The following is a 13,012-nucleotide window of genomic DNA, read 5'->3' as shown; positions in this document are numbered from 1 at the left end:
TGTATGTCAGAGTATGGTCCAGAGCGGGCTGCCCGGTTAGCCGTGCGGTCTAACGCACAGCTTTCCGGGCGGGAAGGAGCGCCTGGTCCCCGGCACGAATCCGCCCGGCGGACTTGCGACGAGGTCCGGTGAGCCGGCCAGTCTGTGCATGGTTTTTAGGCGGTTTTCCTTGTGCCTCGGCGAATGCGGGCTGGTTCCCCTTATTCCGCCTCAGCTACACTATGTCGGCGATTGCTGCGCAAACAGTGTCTCCATGTACGCGTACACCAGAATTACACTACCACGCAAACATAGGGGTTACACTCGTATGGTGTGAGACGTTTCCTGGTTGGGGGGGGGGGGGAGTGTCCACCGCACGATAACTCTGAAAGAGTGGTTCGGTGTGGGGCGGCGGAGGGGTGAAGTGGACTGGGGTAGTCGTCGTGGGGTTGTGGACCACTGCTGCTGCGGCGGGGATGGAGCCTCTCCGCCGTTTATAGGCCCCCGGTTAAAATACAATACAATACAATAAAATGGTCCAGAGCGAATCTCAGATATTTTGGAAGTGTTATATTTAGTAACTGTATCCCTTGTCATGTGATGTTGTACGTGACGTGCTTGATTGTGCCTGAAATGAAACTAACACAACTTTGCTTCAACTGGGTTTGTACGAAATTGATTGTTAGAATAAGAGGCACTAAAATCTCTCAATGCAGCTGTGAGGTAGGCTTCAGCATCTTCAAACAATTTCCCTTGACTCGCTGAAGCCAGATCGGCGGCGTAAAGGAAATTCCTAGGGTTCACTGGGAGTGATTGATCATTAGCATAAGTGTTAAATAACATTGGTGAAAGAACACTTCCTTGTGGTAAGCCATTTCTTCGACATCTCCATCGAATACTCTGACATCTCCTGCTTTTGTGTAAACTTTGAATAAGGTTGGTGAAACCATAATCTTTCGTTGACCCACAGACTTACTGTGACTGCGCGGTGATGTCTGCTATTCCCCGCGTGGACTAGTGGAATAATGACACTCCATTTCGCTTTTTACGTGGGTCACACTCCACGTAATTGACAGTCTTCTTCAGATGAAAACACAACCTAGAAACGATACGTACAGAATGGCTGTTACAGCGGTAGGTGTATGTGCTATATCTGATAACAGCATCACAGTCAAAGTACTAAGTACGGAGACAAACACAAAGCAGTAAAAACTGAGCACTTACTTCAACGGGAAGAGACCCTGCACCATTGAATGCTGATCGTTCTCAACACGTGTAAAATAACTGTTATGTGCACAAGTATTTGTTTCGAGCAGATCCTGAGAGGCTCTCCTTTGAATACAAACTCATTGCTTTAGAATGCAGAAGATTCTGCAACATCTTTAGTCAGAAACATGAGAAAAGCTGTTGCGTGGTTGTATACATGATTCGCAACGAACACTGAATCTACTAAGAAGGCTTCTGAGACTTAAATGCACTATATTTCTGAGAGATTAATCTTTATTTATGATATGCGTGCTTTCGAGAACTCAGTTTCGGCGAATGACAGGCTGGTTCTTTCTACAAGGATGTGGGTCCATACCTTCCGTAGTCTTTCCCGGACTTAGGACATTGTCACGAGACGTGGAGTTGTGCGTCAGCCGTAACGTGCACGGGATTGAGTGACTCTGTTCCGCGCCTTAACTGGTAGTAAGGAAGGGACAGGAACGCTAAGACATACGGTGAGTCAGAGTCGCCTGCCTGCGTTTATTTTTAAAGAAAGTCATTTTAAAGTAACACCAACAGCTGCACATTCTAGGCATACCGCTCTTGGGGAACAAAGTGGCCGTCTTATAAATTGTGCATTTTAACCGCAGATCATTCAAACAGCATCATTACCAGTGCCGCCTTATTACCAAATCATCAGCAGATGATTTATTTAAAAAGGATGATAAATGCGAATACTGAAATATCAGGACACTACACTACTGGCCATTAAAATTGCTACAACACGAAGCTGACGTGCTACAGACGCGAAATTTAACCAACAGGAAGAAGATGCTGTGATGTGTAAATGATTAGCTTTTCAGAGCATTCACACAAGGTTGGCGCCGGTGGCGGCACTTACAACGTGCTGACATGAGGAAAGTTTCCAACCGATTTCTCATACACAAACAGCAGTTGACCGGTGTTGCCTGGTGAAACGTTGTTGTAATGCCTCGTGTAAGGAGGAGAAATGCGTTTCCGACTTTGATAAAGGTCGGATTGTAACCTATCGCGATTGCAGTTTATCGTATCGCGACATTGCTGCTCGCGTTGGTCGAGATCCAATGACTGTTAGCAGAATATGGAATCGATGGGTTCAAAAGGGTAATACGGAACGCCGTGCTGGATCCCAACGGCCTCGTATCACTAGCAGTCGAGATGACAGGCATCTTATCCGCATGGCTGTAACTGATCGTGCAGCCACGTCTCGATCCCTGAGTCAACAGATGGGGACGTTTGCAAGACAACAACCATCTGCACGAACAGTTCGACGACGTTCGCACAGCATGGACTATCAGCTCGGAGACCATGGCTGCGGTTACCCTTGACGCTGCATCACAGACAGGTGCGCCTGCGATGATGTACTCAACGACGAACCTGGATGCACGAATGATAAAACGTCATTTTTTCGGATCAATCCGATTCTGTTAACAGCATCATGGTGGTCGCATCCGCGTTTGGCGACATCGCGGTGAACGCACGTTGGAAACGTATATTCGTTATCGCCATACTGGCTTATCACCCGGCGTGATGGTATGGGGTGCTATTCGTTACACGTCTCGGTTACCTCTTGTTGGCATTGACGCCACTTTGAACAGCGGATGTTACATTTCAGATGTGTTATGACCCGTGGCTCTACCCTTCATTCGATCTCTGCGAAACCCTACATTTCAGCAGGATAATGCACGACCGCATGTTGCGGGTCCTGTACGGGCCTTTCTGGATACAGAAAATGTTCGACTACTGCCCTGACCAGCACATTGTCCAGATTTCTCACCAACTGAAAACGTCTGGTCAATGGTGGCCGAGTAACTGGCTCGTCACAATACGCCATTCACTTCTCTTGATGAACTGTGGTATCGTGTTGAAGCTGCATGGGCAGCTGTACCTGTACACGCCATCCAAGCTCTGTTTGACTCAATGCCCAGGCGTATCAAGGCCGTTATTACGGCCAGAGGTGATAGTTCTGGGAACTGATTTCTCAGGATCTATGCACCCAAATTGCGTGAAAATGTAATCACATATCAGTTCCAGTATAATACATTTGTCCAATGAATACCCGTTTATCATCTGGATTTCTTCTTGGTGTAGCAATTTCAATGGCCAGTAGTGTAAATTGCAAATATAACTGACTTCTACAGGGTGAGGCCGAACACCACCGACAAAATTGCGTACGTTTTTCAGGGATATTTTCTGAGTAGTTTATCATAAGGGACCCATGGTGTCCAGTGACTTGCTGCCGGTTAATTACGTTGATTTCTTACTCCCATTTATAACTGTATCTCATGTCCTAACACAGAATAGAGGAAAGACGGGGGATTGCAGAACAATCCCCAATTGCAGAAAGACGAGCTTCTAGTGATGGGAGGTAGAGTGCTTGCAGCAATGATTGTGGCCGCGCACTGTTCTCCGTTCCCATAGTCGGCACAGCCCGCAGCTCGTGGCCTAGTGGTTAATGTTGCTGCCTCTGAATCAGGGGGTCCCAGGTTTGATTCCCCTCCAGGCCGGCGATTTCTTCCGCCTGGGGACTGGACAATGTAAAGATTGTGAATTAGTACTGGCGCTGATAACCACGCCGTAGAGAGCCCCACAAAACAAAATCATCGTCATCATCATCTGTAGTCTGTAGTCAATCCTCCGACACTTTACAGGCTTCAGCCAATCTGATGAGTGCTCTGTACCTCCAGGGTGCATTGGCCAACCACATTCAGATTCCTCCCTTTCTCCTGCCTGGTAGGTGGGTATGTTTCTGGCCTTTACGTTAACAGACTCTCAAGTTTGGTAGCAACATCGTTCAGCTGAAAACTAAACGTCGCTGCCGTTCCTACTATGGCTAGCAAACAGTGTTTTACGTCACTTGGCCTCACCCTGACGCCTGTCGTGAGTCGGGACTGCTGTTGCCGCACTCTAACCTGTGTAAACGCAAGGACGTTGCTGCTTTCAGAGGCAACTATCGAGCTTGCTGCCTCTGCTAAGACGTTCCTTTTTGAGACCATCTCCTACTGTGATGCTGAGCCATGCTGCGTCTTGCATTGGTGCTATTTGTTTCCGTCCTCTGTTGGAGACCATACCGTATCGTTTAGTTGACATGGTTGCGGTTGTTTGTCATTTTCTCGTGTTGACTGGCGCCACTTGTTTTCGCAAGCGTTGCCCGTCCGCTAGTGGTAGCAGCGGCTGTTGTCGATATGTCGTAACTGTGGCCCTATCTCTGGGGCGATGTCGTTGTTTTTCGGGGTCGTGGCAGTGTGCAGTTCGTCTGGGGACTCAGGAGGAGCGAGGTCTGCGCAGGGCGAGAACACGCCGGGACAGCTGGCGGCGCACATGGACTGCCGGATCGAAGGCTCGTGGTCACAAAGATGCACGAACTCGTCGTAAACCGGATCCTGCAAGCTTTAAGTTGAGTGCTTTTGGATTCAAGTAGAGAAACCTCCACCATTGCGAGATCTTGCGATTCTCCAGTGACTTGGGTTCGTGTTGCTACTCGTAGTGTTGCCGAGGTGAAGAGCAGCGAGTGGAGTGCTTGGGGAAGGCGGATCTGATTAGCCTTCCTGGACTTCTAATTACTATTTATTGCGTTCAATTTGTTACTATTTGTTAAGTCCAACCAGCGGTATTTTTCCTGCTCTGTGGCCAGTAACACCCCAGTTACCTGCCCTGGCGGTTAGTGTATATATAACGGCAGTGTACGTTTTCTCGCCTTGCCGCTGCTGTCCGGTGAGGCTTTCTTGATTGTAGGTTGGTTGGCGATTCTTCTACTCTGGTGGTAGAGATTCCTTTCTCGTTCCAGGCGCTCTAAGCACAGTATTTTGCAGTCGGAGTCCAGACTGCCGGATCTGGCTTTGGCGTATTTTTACATCTTTGCATTTGGTTTATTGGATGTCATGTAGCCTCAGCAATATTATCATTAATCATTCGTTACACTGCCACTAGTCTGAGTTACCATCTTGTGAAGTGGATGCAACTCTTGGCTGCCTATCTCATCACTCGTGAAAGTGTTTGTTGCCGGACCTACTCAGAAGTCGATTCCTGGTGTGTCTGTGACTGATCCTTGTGTTTTATTGTTGTATTTGCTGTTTTATTGTATGTTTCTAAATTTTTTATATAATTGCCATTCTTGGCATTACAGCAAGTTTAAATGGTTGTGCTACCAAGTTTACCATCATTTTGTCTCACCTGTTTGGTGATCAGTTGCTTGTCCTTTTAATTTAACCTTTGCTGTTGTATTTGCTGTTCTACTGCATGTTTTTTTTTAAAAAATTATATAATTGCCATTCTTGGGGTTACAGCAGGTTTAAATGGTTCCAAGTTTATCATCATTTTGTCTCACCAGTTTGGTGATCAGTTGCCTGTCTTTTTAAGTGAACCATTGCTATTGCATTGCTGTTTTACAGTATGTTTGTTAAAAATTTTATAATTGCCGTTCTTGGCGTTAAAGGCTTTCAGCTGTGACTGGGGTTACTTGCCTTAAAATTCTAATTGGGATCACATTGGCTAGTTTTTAAAACATTATTTGCGTTGTCTCTATTTTATGCACGTTTGGTAAATTGTAATGCACTGAAAGCACTATTAATTACCCAGTTGTTTATTCCTTCATTAATAACATGTGATATCTTATTTATTGCTGAGTCTGGAATTATCGCTTGAAATAAATGTGTGTAATTGCAAAAGGGAACCAATAGTAACTGATTACGGCCCCGTTCACAATCGTAACCGAATCCTGCCTTCCTTGACTTCCAGGTTACAGACGCGTTCTAACAGCGTCTAGGCGGTGGATGGAGTTACCAGTTAGTTCTCTGAAGTGAAACCTCTCCCCAGGGGTCAGCTGCCCAGGGAGCCTGCATATCGCAGCGCTCTAGCTTTACTGTTTACCTCTAGTACCCTAAACTTTACCTGCTCTCTTCGTTGAGTCTCTCATTTCCTATCATGGAGAGTTCTCGCTGGTTTCTAAAAGCCTTAAGCTTAACAATGTACATGTCAATTTATCGTCAATATACGACACTGTATTGCACTAAAAATGAACACAAGAGTGCAGATGTTGAAGCAATGGGCTGTGTCTTGTTTGAAAACAAAGATGTACCATTCACTCGCGGTGCTTGCTATTGACATCAGTAATGCTCACTTTGCTCTTCGCCATAAAGCTTGCATTCAGTGCAGCTGTACTCTGTCCACGGTTTGTTTTTGCGGCAGCGTTAGTTGTACGCTAACAGCCATACACAGTCCGCCCCCGGTGGCTGAGTGGTCCCTCCGCACTCGTCTTCAGACCACCATCGGACACATGATCCATCCTGACCAGACCTGTTTAGGCGGAGACAACATCCACAGGGTACTTGGCGCCTACTGCGACGTCACGGCGCTGGCAGCGGCCTGCCACCTCCGAGGCGCTCTTGTCGACGTCCATTTTGATCACGCCTTTGATCGTATCGGCCACAGTTTCCTTCGCACCGTGCTCGAACGCATGGGCCTCTCTTCGGCGTCAGCAAGGGTGATCTTACGCTTAATCCACGGGGCGCGCTCCCGGATTATGATCAACGGCCACCGGACTGAACACATCACTCTTGGACGGTAAGCGACGCTTCAGTGGTTGTGCCGCTACGGCGCGGTATCGGGCTGCGTCGTCAATATGCGCAAGACGACATACATGGATGTTGGGAGAAGCCTTCTACACCCAACAGCGACCTCCTTCCAAAAGGTTCCCTCACTGAAAGCACTGGGGGTGCAGTTCTGCAGTACAGTTCGCCGAACTGCGACAGCGACATATCGCCGGCTACTACAAAAGACACGGGCGTTGCTCTGTGATAGCAGATTCCGCAATATGGATATGATTCTCCGAACACGTTACGTCAACACTTACCTAGCGTCCAAACTTAACTATTTTGCGCACATTTTACAGCCGCCATGGCCCACAGTTTCCAGGCGGCGTATGGACAATTTGTGAGTGCAGGTCATATATTCAAAGTTTGCTACACTACTTTAACGAGGCCTCCACTCGCAGGGGGCCTGGGTTTCACTCACGTCCACAACCGCGCCCGGGCATTGTACCTACGGACGATGAGGCTTGCCCACATCCGCAATTTTCTAATCGAACAGAGTTACATGACCGAGGATCTACCGGCGACGAGGACGCGAGCACTAGAGATTACTACCGCGCCTATCAGGCACGACAGCCCCGTAACAACGTCGAACAACAACACACAACCATCCGCTAGACCAGGGTGTAGCGATCCGTCCACACCCCATACCTGTCCACGTACGCTCGTTCCCTGTGGTATGTGTTGGTGAACGGCAAATCAGCCACACGCCAGCGCCTCCATTCCATTCATCTCACTGACGACCCTTTGTGCCCGCACTGTGCCGTCACCGATTCGGATGCGCACCGCCTGTCATGAAGCTTCTGGTGGCGATAGTAGAATCCCATTTGATCGAATAAAGTTCTCTAGATCCTATCGAACCCCTTTCCTTTCCTTGGCTCTGGGAGGGCGGGAACGGGACATTGAGCCCAGGCCTCAGAAGACGACCTCTACCCTCTTTGCCCCCGACCCTTCTCTCAGGGTGGTCAGCGCGACAGAATGTCATTCATAAGGGCCCGTGTTCGATTCCCGGCTGGGTCGGAGATTTTATCCGCTCAGGGACAGGGTGTTGTGTTGTTCTAATCATTATCATTTCATCCCCATCGACGCACAAGTCGCCGAAGTGGTGTCAAATCGAAAGACTTGCACCCGGCGAACGATCTACCCGACGGGAGGCTCTAGTCACATGACTTTTTAGCGATACACAGCTGTGTCGCCAGGTTTACTTATGAAAGAGTTATGCAATACGCACCTGACGTATGGGTTCACTGAGTGTAGTGGAAGAGCGGCACAGCGGCGCTATGATGACAAGGGACGCCTTGGGTGCGAGGTCGCGAAAGGTCAGTGATGTTTACGGCATTCGGCGCCCCACATGCTTTCTACAACGCAACCACATTATTGGCTGCTAATGGCAGCAGGTGGTGGGGTTGGAGTTATCCAATGGTGTGCACAGCAAAGGTTACGGAGCGTTGTTGAACTGCTTAGTCAACGAGTAACTCCCAACAGTGCTACAGTGCTAGTGATGACGATACAAAGCAGAGCAATGGCAACGATAAAGTAAGCAAACGTTGCAGTATATCCACAACAACAGTTGCTGAAGCTGAGATTTCGTCAGAAAGGAGCCCAAGGAATTTCGTAAAGGAAGGAAGAAGTGGCAGATGAAATATTAGCGTTTTTGCAAGATGAGTCAGTGGAATGTGTTGTGTCGTATACGCTCCACTGTGTGGACAATGTACGTGAGGAGTGCAATGTATACGACTCTTACTTAACAAGTGAAAGTGATACTGAAACAGGTGTCGAGGCATGTAGTTCACCATTCCTGTTGGACAAGGCGCCACAAATCTCGTCTCCAGTGAAACGTAGTGAAAGACAATAGTTGTCCAAGGAGCGGGTATTAAACACAATTACGCACATGGAAGATCATCCACAGCATAGTAAACAAACAATTACGAACAGATTTAGAATAAATTCACGGCAGTATGATCGTGTAGTGCATAAGAAAAACTACGGATATTTAAGGGAAGACAAACGCACTTGTTACAAAAACTGGCTTTTGCGCGTATAAATGATGCTCGATACAGTTCACAGTTTGCCAGATGATGCCCTCTCTCCTTCCATTTATCCCTCCTATCAACTCTGATCCTCACCCCCCCTCCTTTCCTCCGTCCTTTTCCTGGGCTCCCTCTCCCCCCCTTCCATCCTCTTTTTTCCCCACCTACCATCTCTCTGCCACCCCTCTCTCCCCCGAGTCCTTTTGCATTTCCCTCCTCTGCCTTTTCCCATTCCCTCTCGCGTCTGCCCTGCCCCCCCCCTCCCTTATGAGTCTCTCACTCCTTTGGTCCCCACTTTCGTTTTTCCTCTCCTCCTTCGTTGTTTTCCCCCCCATCTGCCCTTGGCTATGGGGCTATGGTGTGTCATCTTTGTGCCGACATTTTAGTGCAGTGTTTACAGTGAGTGTTCAGTGTTGTGTGTCTTTTCCGGAGTGTTGCGAACAGATATCATACTGTCGCTGGGTGTGATTTTTATATCTCTTGCGAACAGAAACCAGACTGTCGCCATGTTTTTTAACTGTCTGTCTACTATGTTACCTGTCTGCTTCCTGTGTATTTTATTAGCTTTGCCAACCCTTTGCTTTATGTTTTAACTTTCCACAATTTTCCGCCGTTTTACAATTTAAGTCACCGCCTGCTTTTATTGTTTCTTATCTTCTTCTTACGTTTTAAAAAGTCTGTAGTCTGCAGAGCAGCGTAATAAGCAGCTGCCAGCCCGCCCCCCTTCGGGGGCGACGTTACGCACACCAGATGGCGCCTGACATAGATTGCAGTGATTTCAAAGAAAGCAGTGGATGGTTGCATAGCTTCAAACCACGCTACAGAATTGGAAGACTTAAGATAACAAAATTTCAAACAAAGCGCCAACTTCCAAAAACTTCGCCTTTGATCATGATGGTGCAAATCTTTGTGATCGCTGTGGCACGCTATTTTGCATTCGGTGTTCTTGGTGCAAGTGATGGTTTGTTTTGAACATTTCTTGCATGTCGACGATGTCCACTATATGTAGAGTAATATATACATCCCATAGAAGGTTGATCTTTACACCTCCCGGATACTCACTTTCTGTCCCCCTCCTGATGCACGTGGTGAGTCATTAGCACATAATATTTTTTCAGTCATAATGGTTAACACAACACTTTCAAATGAGCCTTACCAGAGAATGAAATTGCGACCTCGCACTCAAGGGATTCCTTGTGAGATGCTCCCACAGCGATGGACAGCCACATCACAGTACTTTTGCGTCTCAGGGTTGTAACATTGCTCCATTTTTTCTGTTATACGTGATTGTGATCGCATGTTTATTACAATATTTTACACAGTTGGGAAGGTTCATTTTACAGAAACTTAGGTAAAAGAACAAACATAACTAGGTTATTTAGAAAGAGACCCTTATACCGAGAAACTCAGAATAAATCCCTGAACTACCTCCGAAATATTGTTCAAATGGTTCAAATGGCTCTGAGCACTATGGGACTTAACTGCCGAGGTCATCAGTCCCCTAGAACTTAGAACTACTTAAACCTAACTAACCTAAGTACATCAAACACATCCATGCCCGAGGCAGGATTTGAACCTGCGACCGTAGCGGTCCCGCGGCCCCAGACTGTAGCGCCTAGAACCGCTCGGCCACTTCGGCCGGCCCCGAAATATTGTCACAGGAGCTCGAGGTAACCCTATAGTACTTGCTTTGATTTGTAATTTGGTTTCCTAGTATTTTATCTTTTTAAACAGATGATCTGACGATGACTTGGTAAGAAGTCGAAACCAGGAAAGACGCCATTTGATGAGGAGGAGGAGGATATTGGTGTTTAACGTCCCGTCGACAACGAGGTCATTAGAGACGGAGCACAAGCTCGGATTAGGAAAGGATGAGAAAGGAAGTCGGCCGTGCCTTTTCAAAGGAACCATCCCGGCATTTGCCTGGAGTGGTCTAGGGAAATCACGGAAAACCTAAATCAGGATGGCCGGACGCGGGATTGAACCGTCGCCCTCCCGAATGCGAGTCCAGTGTGCTAACCACTACGCCACCTCGCTCGGTGATGCCATTTGAGCAATCTGAGTATGAAATACATAATAAAAAAGAGTTTTCTTTCTTTACTACGACTTTGGGTGGAAACTTTATGTTGGCAAGTGACGATCAATTCGATCTAAACTAGTACCGTAAATCCTTTATGTCCTGTCGCATCAGAGGCGATTGTGTGTGCTCTGTTGTCATGTTTTGCTGTTGAAAACATGATATGGGGCGCATACAACCGTCTCTGACGTTGACAGTACATACAGGTTACGCATAACCAATTGATAATAATATTGGAACAGTCTGTAAGATACAATTGGTATTATGACTATGAGAATGCGTAGCTGAGTTGATCTGAGACACGAGGATGGTCTGATGTTGGACCGAAATCGACAGTCTTTGACATAAAAGATAAGGATGCAGCTATGTATTTTAAAATGCAGTTGTTAACCTTCCTGTTAGCTGTTCAATACCGCCTACGCAAGAAATATACACTGAAGTGAAAAAGAAACTTGTACAGGCATGCATATTCAAATACAGAGATAAGTAACAGGCAGAATACGGCGCTGCGGTCGGCAACGCCAATTTAAGACAACAAGTGTCTGGCGCAGTTGTTAGATCGGTTACTGCTGCTAAAATGGCAGGTTATCAAGAATTAAGTGACTTCGAACGTAATGTTATAGTCGGCGCACGAGCAATGGGACACAGCATCTTCGAGGTAGCGATGAAGTGTGGTTTTCCCGTACGACCATTTCATAAGTGAACCGTGAATATCAGGAATCCGGTAAAACACCAAATCTCCGACATCGCTGCGGCTGGAAAAAGATCTTGTAAGAACGGGACCAACGACGACTGAAGAGAATCGTTCACCGGGGCAGAACGGCAACCCTTCCACAAATTGCTGCAGTTTTCAATTCTGGGCCATCAACAAGTGTCATCGTGCGAACCATTCAACAAAACATCATAAATTGGGATTTAGGAGCCGAAGATCCACTCGTGTACCCTTGATGACTACATGACGCAAAGCTTTAGGCCTCTCCTGGGCGCGTCAACACCGACATTGGACTGTTGATGGCTGGAAACATCTTGCCTGGTCGAACGAGTCTCGTTTCAAATTGTATCGAGCGGAAGAAAGTGTACGGGTATGGAGGCACCCTCGTGAATCCATAGACGCTGCTTGTCAGCAAGGCACTGTTCAAGCTGGTGGAGGCTCTGTAATGGTGTGGGGCGTGTGCAGTTGGAGTGATACGGGATCCCTCATACGTCTAGATACGACTGACACGTGACACGTACGTAAGCACCCTCTCTGATCACCGCCATCCATTCATGTCCATTGTGCATTCTGACGGACTTGGGCAATTCCAATAGGACAATACGACATCCCACACGTCCATAATTGCTACAGAGTGGCTCCAGGAATGCTCTTCTGAGTTTAAACACTTTCGCTGGTCACCAAATACCCAGACATGAACACTGAGCATATCAGGGATGCCTTGCAATACGCTGTTCAGAAAAGATCTTCGCGTACTCTTACGGGTTTATGGACAGCCTTGTAGGACTCATGGTGTCAGTTTCCTCCAGCACTAGTTCATACATTAGTCGAGTCCATGCTACGTCGTGTTGCAGTACTTGTGCGCCTCCGCGGGGGCCCTACACGATACTAGGCTTGTGTACAAATTTCTTTGGCTCCTCAATGTATATATTATATCTTAATCATACTACTTTAATATTTTAACGGCAAAAATCTGTATCTATGTATTTTAATGTAATTCGGCTGAAGAGCAGTAAAATGATTCCTGACAGCTTCGCGTTACCCCCTCCCCACCCCCACCTCCAGCTTTCTTGTTTGCTGGGTGGCCGGCAGAAGTGGCCGAGCGGTTCTAGGCCCTACAGTCTGGAACCGCGGGACCGCTACGGTCGCAGGTTCGAATCCTGCATCGGGCATGGATGTGTGTGATGTCCTTAGGTTAGTTAGGTTTAAGTAGTTCTAAGTTCTAGGGGACTGATGACCTCAGAAGTAAGTCCCATTGTGCTCAGAGCCATTTGAACCATTTGCTGGGTGGCGGGGCGGAGGAGCCGCGGTGGGATTGAACTAACCAATAAAGAAAAAAAGATCGTGCTGTCTCTTCATTAAAAAAATATTACGAAAGTGC

This window comes from Schistocerca piceifrons, chromosome 2 (assembly GCF_021461385.2).
Source record: "Schistocerca piceifrons isolate TAMUIC-IGC-003096 chromosome 2, iqSchPice1.1, whole genome shotgun sequence".
Taxonomy (NCBI): Eukaryota; Metazoa; Arthropoda; class Insecta; order Orthoptera; family Acrididae; genus Schistocerca; species Schistocerca piceifrons.
Note: the sequence above shows the minus strand (reverse complement) of the source record.